Genomic DNA, 18249 nt, shown 5'->3' with positions numbered 1-18249 from the left:
TGCTCACACGAAAAGATACGTTTCATGTCATAAACGTTGGATTGATAAGATCTCGCGCGCACGCGCTCCCTTGGGAATACAAGTTCCACTTTCTCGTGTGAACTATTTTGTTTTTGTTGTATGTCTCATCTTTGACATATCGTTGGCATGTTGTGTTCAAAAAACCTGGTTTGGAATGTTCTTTCATTAAAGGAAACTGAGATTTTTTGAGATAATCAAGTGTACAGAAGGAAAAGGGAAGCCTACAACACGGGGTATTCCCAGGCGGTCTCCCATCCAAGTACTAACCCCGCCCGACAGGGCTTAACTTCGGTGATCGGACGAGAACCGGTGTTTTCCCTGTGGTATGGTCGTAGACAAGTAATTCGCCGTGAAAATTAACTTTGTTATAAGGGAAAATAAAAACGAGGTCAGAGCAAGCACAATGTGCATTTGTCCTCTTGCCGTCAACGCAAGTGCCATGCAATGCTGGTCCTGCTGCCCACTGTACAAGGGCGATCGTTGTGTGCGCCTCGCTTTCAGGTTGGCTTTGGGCATTCCTTCCTTGGCACGGATTGTAATCGGACCACCATATCTCGTGGCCATGAGACTGGGAGCACCTTGTCCGCTGTGAGCATTTACGGGCATCGGCTTCTCGGCCTTTTGGCTAAGATCAAGTGTAGTATCTGTTCTTATCAGCTTAATATCTGATACGCTGCTCATCGAGCAGCTCATATATTAAACTGATTTTTGGAACTGGGCCGTGGAAAAGAGGCTTGCCTCGTCCCGGCCACGGGTTGCCTCGGTATAGCACTACCTCCGAGCGTGGCCCACTTCCCTCTGGGGAAGAAATAATCAAGTGAAAGCAGAACAAATGACCAAGCAACCAACCTTCACATTTCTCTTCTCTTTTCTAGGTAGCATAGCAGCGAGTGGACAGCACGACACGACAGGACGAGGAGCACGTGACCCCCATTACCACATGGTATGCGCAGACAAGTTGCGTTTTTGCGGTTCCGGAGAGGTTGAAAAGGCATACTTACCTGACGCGGGTTTTTATTATCTGCCAGGTTCGTGCCTTTCCTTGTGGTACGCGTAAGTTCCGTATTGGAATTGGAGTGTGGGGACAAGCGTTTTTGGGATTTGTGGTAAGATTTTTGATTCCTGAGTTTTACTGGTGACCCTCCTGGGGACTTATGCTTGGCGTCCTGCCATAACCCAGGGTAGCCAGTCTTTCTGTTCCCTTCCTGGGAGCTTTGCTTTCCGGGGGGACTGTTTTTTCTCTTTTTCCCTTTTCATCATGCCTCTTGCGGCCTTTAAGAGGACAGTAGTCCTCGACCTTTCCGATGTTCCAACCTCTGTTCCCAGGGCGGAACTTGTTACAGCCATCAAGGGAAAGTTCACCCCCTTTGTGATTGACAGTATTCAGTTTGTTCCCGTAAAACTGGTTCAGATTACTTTCGCTGACCCAAAATGTAAAAATATTGTTGAAGGTTATGATTTTGTCACTTTAGCTGGTGCTAAGTGCAAAGTCATGTATGCTGGGCCTCGAGCTCAAAATGTTATGTTGTATCACTATCCCTTTGAGGAGAGTGATGATCGCCTCCGGCCCTACTTTTCCTCGTACGGGAAGGTGGAGACGATAAGGCACCAGCATTACCCGGGTGACCCTGCAATCTGCACTGGAGCCCGTATCATCAAAATGGTTCGTTCTGGCCGGATCCCTCGTAATCTGGACATTGCTGGATATAAATGTAAGGTGTGGTATGTGGGTCAGCCGGCCGAATGTGATATCTGTCGTGGGGAACACCTCACCAAAAACTGTGACTTGCGCGGGAAGTGCCGCAGGTGTCGGGAGCCTGGTCACATGGCCAGGGATTGCCCAACCCCCCCAATGCCTGGGGGAACCCACCATCTTCGCCTGCGACCCCCGCCCATCCGTCCGCTTCACTTGTTGTTGGTGCCACTCCCCCGGAGTCGCTGCCTCCCCTCCTGGATGTCAGTTCTGGTCCTGAGGACCTTCCCACTTCTCCTGCAAGCTCTGACCATGAGGACTCTGGGGACGAGGGGGTAACCCTTCGTCCTCCTGCCCCCACGCAACCTGGTATTTCAAGTTGGGGTTCCCACACCGACCTCAGGGACAATGAGTTATCCCCCCTGGTACTCCACCCATGGCCTCTCCTGCCACCAGTAAATGTTAAGGAGGGTGCGGCCCTCCCTAAAACGGTAATGGTGGGTCCTCGACGCGCGTGCAGGTGGCTGCCTCCCCCGCCGCTGCGTCTGATGGTTTGGCTGCGCCACAGAGTAATACAATGTTAACACTAGTAGTAACGTAGTTGGTGTAATGGACAATACTACTATAGTTAATGGAAAAGAAATGGAAATGGATAATAGTAATAATGTAGTTACTGGAAAAGAAATGACAAATAATGCTGTAGTTAATGGAAAAGAAATGGAAATGGATAATAGTAATAATGGAAAAGAAATGGATACGAATGATAATGAACTAGTTAATGAGACTGAATACAGTCAAAGTATATTTAGTGACGATGACCCTTTAACGGGCATCAATGTAACCCCTGTAAATACCCCACAGGTTCTATCTCTGTCTCCCGTAATGGTTAACGAGGTCGAGCTGACTGATTCACCAGTCACTAAGCGTGGACTTTCGGATGTTGAGGCTTCCTCTGATGATCAGGTCAAGTCTAAGAAGAAAGCGAAGAAACCTCTTCCTGGTTCTGCGGTCCCCGGCCGCTCGAAGTCTGGAAAGGGCAGGGAGTCTGGGAGGGCTGTTCATTCTGGCCTTCCCTCCTTGGCTCCCCCTGCCCCGGTTCGGAGCCGTCGCTCCTAGTTGTGCTGTCTCTCTCTTTCTTCTCAGTTATGGCTCTCTCTATCCTCTCCTTAAACACCAATGGTCTCAGGGACTCGTCCAAGCGCGCTGGTGTTCTGCACTGGTTACGTTCCTTTCCTCAGGTCCCTGACATTGTCTGCCTACAAGAGGGCCCACTGCTCTTCAGACAGTGAATGTCAGTCTGGTTTCGTTCATCTGGTTTTAATGCAGTTGCTTCTGTTGGCTCTGCACACTCTTGTGGTTGCATCATTTTATTCCGCCCCACGGTCACCCTTACGAGCTCTTGGTGTGACACCGCTGGGCGTGTTGTTTTTTGCCACTTTACCCATTCTGGGCACCCGTTTCGTATCTGCTGTCTCTACGCCCCCAATCGCAACCCAGCCCGTGACGACTTCCTGGACGACGTCTCGTCTTGGGTTGATCCCACCTATCCGACCTTCCTTGCCGGGGACTTTAACACTGTGTTCGACCGCGCCCTCGATCGTCGGGGCTCCAATGTCTCTGACACTTCCCGCGAAAGTACTGCTACCTTAAAACGTCTTTTTGACTCCTGCTGTTGTCTGGACATTTGGAGGCACCTGCATCCTTCCGATTCTGCCTTCTCTTGGACTCGCTCAGACGGCCTTATGGCCTCCCGTATTGATCTCATTGGTGCCCCGTACTCCTGTTACCATCAGTCTTGACTTGCGATATTATTCCTTGTCCGTTTTCGGATCACTGTGGTGTGGTGCTTTCTTGTAGTGTCCCAGACATTGCTGCTCCTGGGACAGTTTCTGGAAGCTCAACATTTCTGTCCTCAATGATGAGGACTATATCCAGCATATCACTAATTTTTGGTCCGTTTGGAGGCAGTCCATGCTGTCCTTCCCGTCACTAGCTAAGTGGTGGGATAAGGGCAAGAGCCAAATCAAAGGCCTCACAATTAAATATTGCGCTGAGCGCTCGAAAGAAAACATCGCAGTGTCGAGACCTCCTTGGCCGACTAGCTGGGCATCTTAAGAACCGTGTTGATGCCGGTTTCACCTCCTGTGTTGAGCCGTACCATTCTACCCTGTCTGCCCTTGCTGCCCTAGACCTCGAGGCAGCTCGGGGAGCCCAAGTCCGTGCTCGGGCCAATGGGTTGAGGAAGGTGAAACCTCCTCGGCCTTTTTCTTCCGTCTGGAAAAGAAGCGTGCCGCCGACCGACTTATTTCAGCACTTCGATGCGATGATGGCACAGTGGTCTCGAGTTCAAAGGACCTATGCCAGGCTTTTGCTTCCTTTTATTCTAACTTGTTTAGTGCCGAGCCTACTGACGGGGACGTGGCTCTTTCCCTGCTCGACGCCCTCACCTCCACCTTGTCCGCCGACCAGGCTCAACAGTGTGATGGTCCTCTCCAGTCGGAGGAGTGTTATACTGCTTTATGTGGGATGGCTCGAGGCAAGACCCCGGGCTTGGATGGCCTCCCTATGGAGTTTTATGTCAAATTCTGGCCGGTGCTCGGACAGGACCTCGTGCTCGTCCTGAACTCATGTTATGAGGCTGGCACTCTCAGCCTCTCTCAGCGTCGAGGCATCATTTCTCTCATCTTTAAGACGGGTGACCGGCTGAACCCTCGTAACTGGCGGCCAATTTCCCTCCTTAGTGTGGACTACAAGCTCGCTGCCCGCGTCATCGCTGGGCGTCTCCTGAAGGTTATTCATGCCGTGGTGGCTGAGGATCAAACCTGTGGTGTCCCCGGTCGTTATATTGGTGAGAACGTCGCTTATCTCCGAGACATGGTCCATTACGCCACGCAATCCGGGTCTCCTTGTGCCATCCTCTCGCTCGACCAAGAAAAAGCGTTTGATCGCGTTGATTGGTCCTTTCTGCATGCCACCCTCTGCAGAATGGGTTTCCAAACCTCCTTTCTGCGCTGGATCCGCCTTTTCTATAATGCTGTTCAGAGTGCTGTCATTGTTAACGGTCATGTCTCAAACTTTTTCAGTCTCACACGGGGGGTGCGTCAAGGCTGCCCCCTCGCACCTTTGCTGTATGTTATGGTCGCTGAGGTCTTGGCCGCCAATATTCGAGCAAATCCCGCCATTACTGGACCTTTGCTGCCTGGACTGCCCTCACCGCTCTCTCCAATTTCCCAGTACGCGGATGACACATCGCTCATCTTGTCCTCCGATGCCTCCATTAGGGCTGTTTTTGACACCTACACAAGGTATGAGCTTGGTTCTGGATCCAAGCTCAACCTGACAAAGTCTCGCGGCTTGTGGCTGGGGTCTTGGGCTGGCCGAACTGACCCCCCTGTCCCTCTCGACTGGACATCTTCTAAGCTTAAAATCCTCGGAGTCTTCATTGGCCCGCATGACATTGATGAACTAATTGGCGGCCTCGGATAGAGGCTGTGGAACGCGTCCTCTCCTCCTGGCGTCAGCGCTCCTTGTCTTTTCATGGCAAGGCTTTGGTCATCAATTGCCTGGCCCTCGCCAGGGTTTGGTATGTGGCATCCCTGGTCCACATGCCCCCCTGGGTACTTAAAGAACTTAACTCCCTTGTTTTCTCATTCTTCTGGAAAACCAAGCGGGAGCTCGTTGCACGTGCTGTGGTCGTTCAGCCCACATCGCTGGGAGGTTTCTCGGTGGTGGACATTAAGCTCAAGGTTTGGTCGCTTCTGGGTCAGTGGGTCAAACGGTCTACTTTGTCCTCGTCAAGCTGGTCCTCCTTTGTGTCGTACTGGTTTCAATCGTGTTTTGCTGCCTCCTCTCTTGATGTTTTCTCCCGTCCCGCTGCCTTCGACAGGTCCCTGTTACCGCCATTTTACTCCTCTTTGCTTTTGGCCTGGGAGTCGCTTGGTGGCTCTTTTTCCCCCTCCCGGGGAACTTTGGTTTTCGCATCCTCTGACCCTCACGTTGTCGCCTCCGTGGCTTTTTTTCTCTGCCAAAGTCGGTTACCAGTTTCTTTTATCCTGTTCCTCTGTCACACCGCACTGTGTAGTTAAGTTCTTTCCCTCCTTTGGGGACCTTTACTGGTATGATACGTGGCGCCAGTTCCACTTCTTTGATTTTGACCGCTTTGTTGTTGATTTCTCCTGGAAGGTAGCTCATGGTGTGATTTACACTGCTGAGCGTCTTCTCTCTTTTGGTTTATCTGTCTCCTCCGCTTGTTTTTGTGGTCCTGTCGTCGAGTCACTGTCGCATTTGCTCTTTGTGTGTCCCCTTGCTCAAAGTGTTGTTGGTTGGCTACAGTCCCTCCTTTTTCATTTCTCGCCTATGTGTCCTGTGCTTGAGCGTCGCCATTTACTTTTTGGTTTCAATTCCACTGAGCTTCACGCAGTGCCCAAAGTCTTCAGTTACCTGTTGTGTGCCTGTAAGTTTCACATCTGGCTGGCCCGCAATGACTACCGCTTTCGTTCTGTCAACCTGGGGCCCTCGCCGTCATTGAGGGAGCAAAGGCCCGTGTCAAGTTCCACCTCCCCTTGCTCTTCAAGCGTTTTTCAACCCGGAGACGTCGACGTTATTTTGCCCGCCAGTGGGGGGCGGATGGAGTCATCGCCTCTATGTTTCCAACAAGCTCGTTTTTCGCTTCGGGCCACCTGCTTAATTCACCCTCTGTACCACCTGATTTGCTTAGTTTTATTTCGCCTCTGTCGCCTAATACTGGTGACCAATGCCTCAGGCGTTGGATGAGTCTGTCGACTGGTGACCTTTGGTCTGCCATTCACGCTGCTCATCGAGCAGCTCATATATTAAACTGATTTTTGGAACTGGGCCGTGGAAAAGAGGCTTGCCTCGTCCCGGCCACGGGTTGCCTCGGTATAGCACTACCTCCGAGCGTGGCCCACTTCCCTCTGGGGAAGAAATAATCAAGTGAAAGCAGAACAAATGACCAAGCAACCAACCTTCACATTCTCTTCTCTTTTCTAGGTAGCATAGCAGCGAGTGGACAGCACGACACGACAGGACGAGGAGCACGTGACCCCCATTACCACATGGTATGCGCAGACAAGTTGCGTTTTGCGGTTCCGGAGAGGTTGAAAAGGCATACTTACCTGACGCGGGAGGCACTGTGATCAGGGAGGCAGTCCTCTCAAGGTGAGGCTCTTTCATTGCACTTCGATTGGGTTGACCCTTGCGATTACCCCAAATGTGGGTAACTCGAGCGTATAATTTCTGGTAGTGGGGACCTGCGTTCGCGCTAGTCCCCGCACCAAACCCCGGTGGCAAAGTTGGCTAATGGGAAGGTTTGTTGGTAACGTTTCAGGCAGGGCAGGGAAGGAGATGCGGTGGCGGTGTAAGGACTAAGGAAGGTGAGTTGTATTTGTGAATTCCACTGCTGAAATTGTAGGTGAATGTTCCGTACTTGGTGCACTGCAAAACTGTGATTTTATTTCTTTCATTCTTGGCCGTAGAGAGAGCGAGAGGACGTGTTTATTTCAGCCGCATCGATTTCCATCGATAGACGAGTGAGACAAGAAAATGCCAGCGGGTCGAGCTCTTATCCTCGTGCATCGTTTCGAAAACGTAAGTGGATGTGTGTTTGTACTGCTCCATCGCGATAGATTTCTTTTGCGTTGTGTTATGTTGCGTTCTGGAGAGCCCGTTTTGCATTGAGTAACTGAGGACCCGCCAGATCAGTTGGCGTTACATTTCTGTGGCCAACACTTTGTGGTTTCTCTATGTTATCAGTTAATTGGATTGTTATCATAAAAAGTAAATCTTTCATGGTCAGGATAGTGTCTTATCGGCCCTTTGAATACGTACTGTCCGTGTTGAGCAGGGAACAGTAAGACTTTGAAGTGCGCTACGTCACGTAAGTCACGTTTTCGCAGGATCAATGTTGTAGTGTTGTAGCCTTCGTTGTATGCATATCATCCGGGCTAGGTTAACTTCCATCTAATGCATAACAGTGCATGCATTTTTTACTTGTCGTATCCTGTTCTTTGCTCACACGAAAAGATACGTTTCATGTCATAAACGTTGGATTGATAAGATCTCGCGCGCACGCGCTCCCTTGGGAATACAAGTTCCACTTTCTCGTGTGAACTATTTTGTTTTTGTTGTATGTCTCATCTTTGACATATCGTTGGCATGTTGTGTTCAAAAAACCTGGTTTGGAATGTTCTTTCATTAAAGGAAACTGAGATTTTTTGAGATAATCAAGTGTACAGAAGGAAAAAGGGAAGCCTACAACACGGGGTATTCCCAGGCGGTCTCCCATCCAAGTACTAACCCCGCCCGACAGGGCTTAACTTCGGTGATCGGACGAGAACCGGTGTTTTCCCTGTGGTATGGTCGTAGACAAGTAATTCGCCGTGAAAATTAACTTTGTTATAAGGGAAAATAAAAACGAGGTCAGAGCAAGCACAATGTGCATTTGTCCTCTTGCCGTCAACGCAAGTGCCATGCAATGCTGGTCCTGCTGCCCACTGTACAAGGGCGATCGTTGTGTGCGCCTCGCTTTCAGGTTGGCTTTGGGCATTCCTTCCTTGGCACGGATTGTAATCGGACCACCATATCTCGTGGCCATGAGACTGGGAGCACCTTGTCCGCTGTGAGCATTTACGGGCATCGGCTTCTCGGCCTTTTGGCTAAGATCAAGTGTAGTATCTGTTCTTATCAGCTTAATATCTGATACGCTGCTCATCGAGCAGCTCATATATTAAACTGATTTTTGGAACTGGGCCGTGGAAAAGAGGCTTGCCTCGTCCCGGCCACGGGTTGCCTCGGTATAGCACTACCTCCGAGCGTGGCCCACTTCCCTCTGGGGAAGAAATAATCAAGTGAAAGCAGAACAAATGACCAAGCAACCAACCTTCACATTTCTCTTCTCTTTTCTAGGTAGCATAGCAGCGAGTGGACAGCACGACACGACAGGACGAGGAGCACGTGACCCCCATTACCACATGGTATGCGCAGACAAGTTGCGTTTTTGCGGTTCCGGAGAGGTTGAAAAGGCATACTTACCTGACGCGGGTTTTTATTATCTGCCAGGTTCGTGCCTTTCCTTGTGGTACGCGTAAGTTCCGTATTGGAATTGGAGTGTGGGGACAAGCGTTTTTGGGATTTGTGGTAAGATTTTTGATTCCTGAGTTTTACTGGTGACCCTCCTGGGGACTTATGCTTGGCGTCCTGCCATAACCCAGGGTAGCCAGTCTTTCTGTTCCCTTCCTGGGAGCTTTGCTTTCCGGGGGGACTGTTTTTTCTCTTTTTCCCTTTTCATCATGCCTCTTGCGGCCTTTAAGAGGACAGTAGTCCTCGACCTTTCCGATGTTCCAACCTCTGTTCCCAGGGCGGAACTTGTTACAGCCATCAAGGGAAAGTTCACCCCCTTTGTGATTGACAGTATTCAGTTTGTTCCCGTAAAACTGGTTCAGATTACTTTCGCTGACCCAAAATGTAAAAATATTGTTGAAGGTTATGATTTTGTCACTTTAGCTGGTGCTAAGTGCAAAGTCATGTATGCTGGGCCTCGAGCTCAAAATGTTATGTTGTATCACTATCCCTTTGAGGAGAGTGATGATCGCCTCCGGCCCTACTTTTCCTCGTACGGGAAGGTGGAGACGATAAGGCACCAGCATTACCCGGGTGACCCTGCAATCTGCACTGGAGCCCGTATCATCAAAATGGTTCGTTCTGGCCGGATCCCTCGTAATCTGGACATTGCTGGATATAAATGTAAGGTGTGGTATGTGGGTCAGCCGGCCGAATGTGATATCTGTCGTGGGGAACACCTCACCAAAAACTGTGACTTGCGCGGGAAGTGCCGCAGGTGTCGGGAGCCTGGTCACATGGCCAGGGATTGCCCAACCCCCCCAATGCCTGGGGGAACCCACCATCTTCGCCTGCGACCCCCGCCCATCCGTCCGCTTCACTTGTTGTTGGTGCCACTCCCCCGGAGTCGCTGCCTCCCCTCCTGGATGTCAGTTCTGGTCCTGAGGACCTTCCCACTTCTCCTGCAAGCTCTGACCATGAGGACTCTGGGGACGAGGGGGTAACCCTTCGTCCTCCTGCCCCCACGCAACCTGGTATTTCAAGTTGGGGTTCCCACACCGACCTCAGGGACAATGAGTTATCCCCCCTGGTACTCCACCCATGGCCTCTCCTGCCACCAGTAAATGTTAAGGAGGGTGCGGCCCTCCCTAAAACGGTAATGGTGGGTCCTCGACGCGCGTGCAGGTGGCTGCCTCCCCCGCCGCTGCGTCTGATGGTTTGGCTGCGCCACAGAGTAATACAATGTTAACACTAGTAGTAACGTAGTTGGTGTAATGGACAATACTACTATAGTTAATGGAAAAGAAATGGAAATGGATAATAGTAATAATGTAGTTACTGGAAAAGAAATGACAAATAATGCTGTAGTTAATGGAAAAGAAATGGAAATGGATAATAGTAATAATGGAAAAGAAATGGATACGAATGATAATGAACTAGTTAATGAGACTGAATACAGTCAAAGTATATTTAGTGACGATGACCCTTTAACGGGCATCAATGTAACCCCTGTAAATACCCCACAGGTTCTATCTCTGTCTCCCGTAATGGTTAACGAGGTCGAGCTGACTGATTCACCAGTCACTAAGCGTGGACTTTCGGATGTTGAGGCTTCCTCTGATGATCAGGTCAAGTCTAAGAAGAAAGCGAAGAAACCTCTTCCTGGTTCTGCGGTCCCCGGCCGCTCGAAGTCTGGAAAGGGCAGGGAGTCTGGGAGGGCTGTTCATTCTGGCCTTCCCTCCTTGGCTCCCCCTGCCCCGGTTCGGAGCCGTCGCTCCTAGTTGTGCTGTCTCTCTCTTTCTTCTCAGTTATGGCTCTCTCTATCCTCTCCTTAAACACCAATGGTCTCAGGGACTCGTCCAAGCGCGCTGGTGTTCTGCACTGGTTACGTTCCTTTCCTCAGGTCCCTGACATTGTCTGCCTACAAGAGGGCCCACTGCTCTTCAGACAGTGAATGTCAGTCTGGTTTCGTTCATCTGGTTTTAATGCAGTTGCTTCTGTTGGCTCTGCACACTCTTGTGGTTGCATCATTTTATTCCGCCCCACGGTCACCCTTACGAGCTCTTGGTGTGACACCGCTGGGCGTGTTGTTTTTTGCCACTTTACCCATTCTGGGCACCCGTTTCGTATCTGCTGTCTCTACGCCCCCAATCGCAACCCAGCCCGTGACGACTTCCTGGACGACGTCTCGTCTTGGGTTGATCCCACCTATCCGACCTTCCTTGCCGGGGACTTTAACACTGTGTTCGACCGCGCCCTCGATCGTCGGGGCTCCAATGTCTCTGACACTTCCCGCGAAAGTACTGCTACCTTAAAACGTCTTTTTGACTCCTGCTGTTGTCTGGACATTTGGAGGCACCTGCATCCTTCCGATTCTGCCTTCTCTTGGACTCGCTCAGACGGCCTTATGGCCTCCCGTATTGATCTCATTGGTGCCCCGTACTCCTGTTACCATCAGTCTTGACTTGCGATATTATTCCTTGTCCGTTTTCGGATCACTGTGGTGTGGTGCTTTCTTGTAGTGTCCCAGACATTGCTGCTCCTGGGACAGTTTCTGGAAGCTCAACATTTCTGTCCTCAATGATGAGGACTATATCCAGCATATCACTAATTTTTGGTCCGTTTGGAGGCAGTCCATGCTGTCCTTCCCGTCACTAGCTAAGTGGTGGGATAAGGGCAAGAGCCAAATCAAAGGCCTCACAATTAAATATTGCGCTGAGCGCTCGAAAGAAAACATCGCAGTGTCGAGACCTCCTTGGCCGACTAGCTGGGCATCTTAAGAACCGTGTTGATGCCGGTTTCACCTCCTGTGTTGAGCCGTACCATTCTACCCTGTCTGCCCTTGCTGCCCTAGACCTCGAGGCAGCTCGGGGAGCCCAAGTCCGTGCTCGGGCCAATGGGTTGAGGAAGGTGAAACCTCCTCGGCCTTTTTCTTCCGTCTGGAAAAGAAGCGTGCCGCCGACCGACTTATTTCAGCACTTCGATGCGATGATGGCACAGTGGTCTCGAGTTCAAAGGACCTATGCCAGGCTTTTGCTTCCTTTTATTCTAACTTGTTTAGTGCCGAGCCTACTGACGGGGACGTGGCTCTTTCCCTGCTCGACGCCCTCACCTCCACCTTGTCCGCCGACCAGGCTCAACAGTGTGATGGTCCTCTCCAGTCGGAGGAGTGTTATACTGCTTTATGTGGGATGGCTCGAGGCAAGACCCCGGGCTTGGATGGCCTCCCTATGGAGTTTTATGTCAAATTCTGGCCGGTGCTCGGACAGGACCTCGTGCTCGTCCTGAACTCATGTTATGAGGCTGGCACTCTCAGCCTCTCTCAGCGTCGAGGCATCATTTCTCTCATCTTTAAGACGGGTGACCGGCTGAACCCTCGTAACTGGCGGCCAATTTCCCTCCTTAGTGTGGACTACAAGCTCGCTGCCCGCGTCATCGCTGGGCGTCTCCTGAAGGTTATTCATGCCGTGGTGGCTGAGGATCAAACCTGTGGTGTCCCCGGTCGTTATATTGGTGAGAACGTCGCTTATCTCCGAGACATGGTCCATTACGCCACGCAATCCGGGTCTCCTTGTGCCATCCTCTCGCTCGACCAAGAAAAAGCGTTTGATCGCGTTGATTGGTCCTTTCTGCATGCCACCCTCTGCAGAATGGGTTTCCAAACCTCCTTTCTGCGCTGGATCCGCCTTTTCTATAATGCTGTTCAGAGTGCTGTCATTGTTAACGGTCATGTCTCAAACTTTTTCAGTCTCACACGGGGGGTGCGTCAAGGCTGCCCCCTCGCACCTTTGCTGTATGTTATGGTCGCTGAGGTCTTGGCCGCCAATATTCGAGCAAATCCCGCCATTACTGGACCTTTGCTGCCTGGACTGCCCTCACCGCTCTCTCCAATTTCCCAGTACGCGGATGACACATCGCTCATCTTGTCCTCCGATGCCTCCATTAGGGCTGTTTTTGACACCTACACAAGGTATGAGCTTGGTTCTGGATCCAAGCTCAACCTGACAAAGTCTCGCGGCTTGTGGCTGGGGTCTTGGGCTGGCCGAACTGACCCCCCTGTCCCTCTCGACTGGACATCTTCTAAGCTTAAAATCCTCGGAGTCTTCATTGGCCCGCATGACATTGATGAACTAATTGGCGGCCTCGGATAGAGGCTGTGGAACGCGTCCTCTCCTCCTGGCGTCAGCGCTCCTTGTCTTTTCATGGCAAGGCTTTGGTCATCAATTGCCTGGCCCTCGCCAGGGTTTGGTATGTGGCATCCCTGGTCCACATGCCCCCCTGGGTACTTAAAGAACTTAACTCCCTTGTTTTCTCATTCTTCTGGAAAACCAAGCGGGAGCTCGTTGCACGTGCTGTGGTCGTTCAGCCCACATCGCTGGGAGGTTTCTCGGTGGTGGACATTAAGCTCAAGGTTTGGTCGCTTCTGGGTCAGTGGGTCAAACGGTCTACTTTGTCCTCGTCAAGCTGGTCCTCCTTTGTGTCGTACTGGTTTCAATCGTGTTTTGCTGCCTCCTCTCTTGATGTTTTCTCCCGTCCCGCTGCCTTCGACAGGTCCCTGTTACCGCCATTTTACTCCTCTTTGCTTTTGGCCTGGGAGTCGCTTGGTGGCTCTTTTTCCCCCTCCCGGGGAACTTTGGTTTTCGCATCCTCTGACCCTCACGTTGTCGCCTCCGTGGCTTTTTTTCTCTGCCAAAGTCGGTTACCAGTTTCTTTTATCCTGTTCCTCTGTCACACCGCACTGTGTAGTTAAGTTCTTTCCCTCCTTTGGGGACCTTTACTGGTATGATACGTGGCGCCAGTTCCACTTCTTTGATTTTGACCGCTTTGTTGTTGATTTCTCCTGGAAGGTAGCTCATGGTGTGATTTACACTGCTGAGCGTCTTCTCTCTTTTGGTTTATCTGTCTCCTCCGCTTGTTTTTGTGGTCCTGTCGTCGAGTCACTGTCGCATTTGCTCTTTGTGTGTCCCCTTGCTCAAAGTGTTGTTGGTTGGCTACAGTCCCTCCTTTTTCATTTCTCGCCTATGTGTCCTGTGCTTGAGCGTCGCCATTTACTTTTTGGTTTCAATTCCACTGAGCTTCACGCAGTGCCCAAAGTCTTCAGTTACCTGTTGTGTGCCTGTAAGTTTCACATCTGGCTGGCCCGCAATGACTACCGCTTTCGTTCTGTCAACCTGGGGCCCTCGCCGTCATTGAGGGAGCAAAGGCCCGTGTCAAGTTCCACCTCCCCTTGCTCTTCAAGCGTTTTTCAACCCGGAGACGTCGACGTTATTTTGCCCGCCAGTGGGGGGCGGATGGAGTCATCGCCTCTATGTTTCCAACAAGCTCGTTTTTCGCTTCGGGCCACCTGCTTAATTCACCCTCTGTACCACCTGATTTGCTTAGTTTTATTTCGCCTCTGTCGCCTAATACTGGTGACCAATGCCTCAGGCGTTGGATGAGTCTGTCGACTGGTGACCTTTGGTCTGCCATTCACCGCTGCTCATCGAGCAGCTCATATATTAAACTGATTTTTGGAACTGGGCCGTGGAAAAGAGGCTTGCCTCGTCCCGGCCACGGGTTGCCTCGGTATAGCACTACCTCCGAGCGTGGCCCACTTCCCTCTGGGGAAGAAATAATCAAGTGAAAGCAGAACAAATGACCAAGCAACCAACCTTCACATTCTCTTCTCTTTTCTAGGTAGCATAGCAGCGAGTGGACAGCACGACACGACAGGACGAGGAGCACGTGACCCCCATTACCACATGGTATGCGCAGACAAGTTGCGTTTTGCGGTTCCGGAGAGGTTGAAAAGGCATACTTACCTGACGCGGGAGGCACTGTGATCAGGGAGGCAGTCCTCTCAAGGTGAGGCTCTTTCATTGCACTTCGATTGGGTTGACCCTTGCGATTACCCCAAATGTGGGTAACTCGAGCGTATAATTTCTGGTAGTGGGGACCTGCGTTCGCGCTAGTCCCCGCACCAACCCCGGTGGCAAAGTTGGCTAATGGGAAGGTTTGTTGGTAACGTTTCAGGCAGGGCAGGGAAGGAGATGCGGTGGCGGTGTAAGGACTAAGGAAGGTGAGTTGTATTTGTGAATTCCACTGCTGAAATTGTAGGTGAATGTTCCGTACTTGGTGCACTGCAAAACTGTGATTTTATTTCTTTCATTCTTGGCCGTAGAGAGAGCGAGAGGACGTGTTTATTTCAGCCGCATCGATTTCCATCGATAGACGAGTGAGACAAGAAAATGCCAGCGGGTCGAGCTCTTATCCTCGTGCATCGTTTCGAAAACGTAAGTGGATGTGTGTTTGTACTGCTCCATCGCGATAGATTTCTTTTGCGTTGTGTTATGTTGCGTTCTGGAGAGCCCGTTTTGCATTGAGTAACTGAGGACCCGCCAGATCAGTTGGCGTTACATTTCTGTGGCCAACACTTTGTGGTTTCTCTATGTTATCAGTTAATTGGATTGTTATCATAAAAAGTAAATCTTTCATGGTCAGGATAGTGTCTTATCGGCCCTTTGAATACGTACTGTCCGTGTTGAGCAGGGAACAGTAAGACTTTGAAGTGCGCTACGTCACGTAAGTCACGTTTTCGCAGGATCAATGTTGTAGTGTTGTAGCCTTCGTTGTATGCATATCATCCGGGCTAGGTTAACTTCCATCTAATGCATAACAGTGCATGCATTTTTTACTTGTCGTATCCTGTTCTTTGCTCACACGAAAAGATACGTTTCATGTCATAAACGTTGGATTGATAAGATCTCGCGCGCACGCGCTCCCTTGGGAATACAAGTTCCACTTTCTCGTGTGAACTATTTTGTTTTTGTTGTATGTCTCATCTTTGACATATCGTTGGCATGTTGTGTTCAAAAAACCTGGTTTGGAATGTTCTTTCATTAAAGGAAACTGAGATTTTTTGAGATAATCAAGTGTACAGAAGGAAAAAGGGAAGCCTACAACACGGGGTATTCCCAGGCGGTCTCCCATCCAAGTACTAACCCCGCCCGACAGGGCTTAACTTCGGTGATCGGACGAGAACCGGTGTTTTCCCTGTGGTATGGTCGTAGACAAGTAATTCGCCGTGAAAATTAACTTTGTTATAAGGGAAAATAAAAACGAGGTCAGAGCAAGCACAATGTGCATTTGTCCTCTTGCCGTCAACGCAAGTGCCATGCAATGCTGGTCCTGCTGCCCACTGTACAAGGGCGATCGTTGTGTGCGCCTCGCTTTCAGGTTGGCTTTGGGCATTCCTTCCTTGGCACGGATTGTAATCGGACCACCATATCTCGTGGCCATGAGACTGGGAGCACCTTGTCCGCTGTGAGCATTTACGGGCATCGGCTTCTCGGCCTTTTGGCTAAGATCAAGTGTAGTATCTGTTCTTATCAGCTTAATATCTGATACGCTGCTCATCGAGCAGCTCATATATTAAACTGATTTTTGGAACTGGGCCGTGGAAAAGAGGCTTGCCTCGTCCCGGCCACGGGTTGCCTCGGTATAGCACTACCTCCGAGCGTGGCCCACTTCCCTCTGGGGAAGAAATAATCAAGTGAAAGCAGAACAAATGACCAAGCAACCAACCTTCACATTTCTCTTCTCTTTTCTAGGTAGCATAGCAGCGAGTGGACAGCACGACACGACAGGACGAGGAGCACGTGACCCCCATTACCACATGGTATGCGCAGACAAGTTGCGTTTTTGCGGTTCCGGAGAGGTTGAAAAGGCATACTTACCTGACGCGGGTTTTTATTATCTGCCAGGTTCGTGCCTTTCCTTGTGGTACGCGTAAGTTCCGTATTGGAATTGGAGTGTGGGGACAAGCGTTTTTGGGATTTGTGGTAAGATTTTTGATTCCTGAGTTTTACTGGTGACCCTCCTGGGGACTTATGCTTGGCGTCCTGCCATAACCCAGGGTAGCCAGTCTTTCTGTTCCCTTCCTGGGAGCTTTGCTTTCCGGGGGGACTGTTTTTTCTCTTTTTCCCTTTTCATCATGCCTCTTGCGGCCTTTAAGAGGACAGTAGTCCTCGACCTTTCCGATGTTCCAACCTCTGTTCCCAGGGCGGAACTTGTTACAGCCATCAAGGGAAAGTTCACCCCCTTTGTGATTGACAGTATTCAGTTTGTTCCCGTAAAACTGGTTCAGATTACTTTCGCTGACCCAAAATGTAAAAATATTGTTGAAGGTTATGATTTTGTCACTTTAGCTGGTGCTAAGTGCAAAGTCATGTATGCTGGGCCTCGAGCTCAAAATGTTATGTTGTATCACTATCCCTTTGAGGAGAGTGATGATCGCCTCCGGCCCTACTTTTCCTCGTACGGGAAGGTGGAGACGATAAGGCACCAGCATTACCCGGGTGACCCTGCAATCTGCACTGGAGCCCGTATCATCAAAATGGTTCGTTCTGGCCGGATCCCTCGTAATCTGGACATTGCTGGATATAAATGTAAGGTGTGGTATGTGGGTCAGCCGGCCGAATGTGATATCTGTCGTGGGGAACACCTCACCAAAAACTGTGACTTGCGCGGGAAGTGCCGCAGGTGTCGGGAGCCTGGTCACATGGCCAGGGATTGCCCAACCCCCCCAATGCCTGGGGGAACCCACCATCTTCGCCTGCGACCCCCGCCCATCCGTCCGCTTCACTTGTTGTTGGTGCCACTCCCCCGGAGTCGCTGCCTCCCCTCCTGGATGTCAGTTCTGGTCCTGAGGACCTTCCCACTTCTCCTGCAAGCTCTGACCATGAGGACTCTGGGGACGAGGGGGTAACCCTTCGTCCTCCTGCCCCCACGCAACCTGGTATTTCAAGTTGGGGTTCCCACACCGACCTCAGGGACAATGAGTTATCCCCCCTGGTACTCCACCCATGGCCTCTCCTGCCACCAGTAAATGTTAAGGAGGGTGCGGCCCTCCCTAAAACGGTAATGGTGGGTCCTCGACGCGCGTGCAGGTGGCTGCCTCCCCCGCCGCTGCGTCTGATGGTTTGGCTGCGCCACAGAGTAATACAATGTTAACACTAGTAGTAACGTAGTTGGTGTAATGGACAATACTACTATAGTTAATGGAAAAGAAATGGAAATGGATAATAGTAATAATGTAGTTACTGGAAAAGAAATGACAAATAATGCTGTAGTTAATGGAAAAGAAATGGAAATGGATAATAGTAATAATGGAAAAGAAATGGATACGAATGATAATGAACTAGTTAATGAGACTGAATACAGTCAAAGTATATTTAGTGACGATGACCCTTTAACGGGCATCAATGTAACCCCTGTAAATACCCCACAGGTTCTATCTCTGTCTCCCGTAATGGTTAACGAGGTCGAGCTGACTGATTCACCAGTCACTAAGCGTGGACTTTCGGATGTTGAGGCTTCCTCTGATGATCAGGTCAAGTCTAAGAAGAAAGCGAAGAAACCTCTTCCTGGTTCTGCGGTCCCCGGCCGCTCGAAGTCTGGAAAGGGCAGGGAGTCTGGGA

General features: G+C 50.6%; 10 non-coding genes across 10 annotated transcripts; 7 read left to right on the top strand and 3 right to left on the bottom strand.

Annotated features, from left to right (window-relative positions):
- Positions 1 to 239: 239 nt before the first annotated feature.
- On the bottom strand, positions 240 to 358 carry LOC137990164 (5S ribosomal RNA). Its single transcript, XR_011121181.1, has one exon. It is a non-coding gene; the product is annotated as a 5S ribosomal RNA (ribosomal RNA).
- Positions 359 to 626: 268 nt separating this feature from the next.
- LOC137990208 (U2 spliceosomal RNA) lies at positions 627 to 818 on the top strand. Its single transcript, XR_011121220.1, has one exon. It is a non-coding gene; the product is annotated as a U2 spliceosomal RNA (small nuclear RNA).
- Positions 819 to 6456: 5638 nt separating this feature from the next.
- LOC137990156 (U2 spliceosomal RNA) lies at positions 6457 to 6647 on the top strand. The gene has a single exon (XR_011121174.1). It is a non-coding gene; the product is annotated as a U2 spliceosomal RNA (small nuclear RNA).
- A 194-nt stretch (positions 6648 to 6841) lies between these two features.
- LOC137990185 (U1 spliceosomal RNA) lies at positions 6842 to 7005 on the top strand. The gene has a single exon (XR_011121199.1). It is a non-coding gene; the product is annotated as a U1 spliceosomal RNA (small nuclear RNA).
- Positions 7006 to 7981: 976 nt separating this feature from the next.
- Positions 7982 to 8100, bottom strand: LOC137990163 (5S ribosomal RNA). The gene has a single exon (XR_011121180.1). It is a non-coding gene; the product is annotated as a 5S ribosomal RNA (ribosomal RNA).
- Positions 8101 to 8368: 268 nt separating this feature from the next.
- On the top strand, positions 8369 to 8560 carry LOC137990207 (U2 spliceosomal RNA). The gene has a single exon (XR_011121219.1). It is a non-coding gene; the product is annotated as a U2 spliceosomal RNA (small nuclear RNA).
- A 5639-nt stretch (positions 8561 to 14199) lies between these two features.
- On the top strand, positions 14200 to 14390 carry LOC137990149 (U2 spliceosomal RNA). The gene has a single exon (XR_011121167.1). It is a non-coding gene; the product is annotated as a U2 spliceosomal RNA (small nuclear RNA).
- Positions 14391 to 14584: 194 nt separating this feature from the next.
- On the top strand, positions 14585 to 14748 carry LOC137990184 (U1 spliceosomal RNA). The gene has a single exon (XR_011121198.1). It is a non-coding gene; the product is annotated as a U1 spliceosomal RNA (small nuclear RNA).
- A 975-nt stretch (positions 14749 to 15723) lies between these two features.
- On the bottom strand, positions 15724 to 15842 carry LOC137990162 (5S ribosomal RNA). The gene has a single exon (XR_011121179.1). It is a non-coding gene; the product is annotated as a 5S ribosomal RNA (ribosomal RNA).
- Positions 15843 to 16110: 268 nt separating this feature from the next.
- Positions 16111 to 16302, top strand: LOC137990206 (U2 spliceosomal RNA). Its single transcript, XR_011121218.1, has one exon. It is a non-coding gene; the product is annotated as a U2 spliceosomal RNA (small nuclear RNA).
- The last annotated feature ends 1947 nt before the right edge of the window (positions 16303 to 18249 follow it).

The sequence above is a fragment of the Montipora foliosa genome, unplaced genomic scaffold (genome assembly GCF_036669935.1).
Source record: "Montipora foliosa isolate CH-2021 unplaced genomic scaffold, ASM3666993v2 scaffold_66, whole genome shotgun sequence".
NCBI classification, from domain to species: domain Eukaryota; kingdom Metazoa; phylum Cnidaria; class Anthozoa; order Scleractinia; family Acroporidae; genus Montipora; species Montipora foliosa.
Note: the sequence above shows the minus strand (reverse complement) of the source record. Positions and strands in the feature narration are given on the sequence as shown.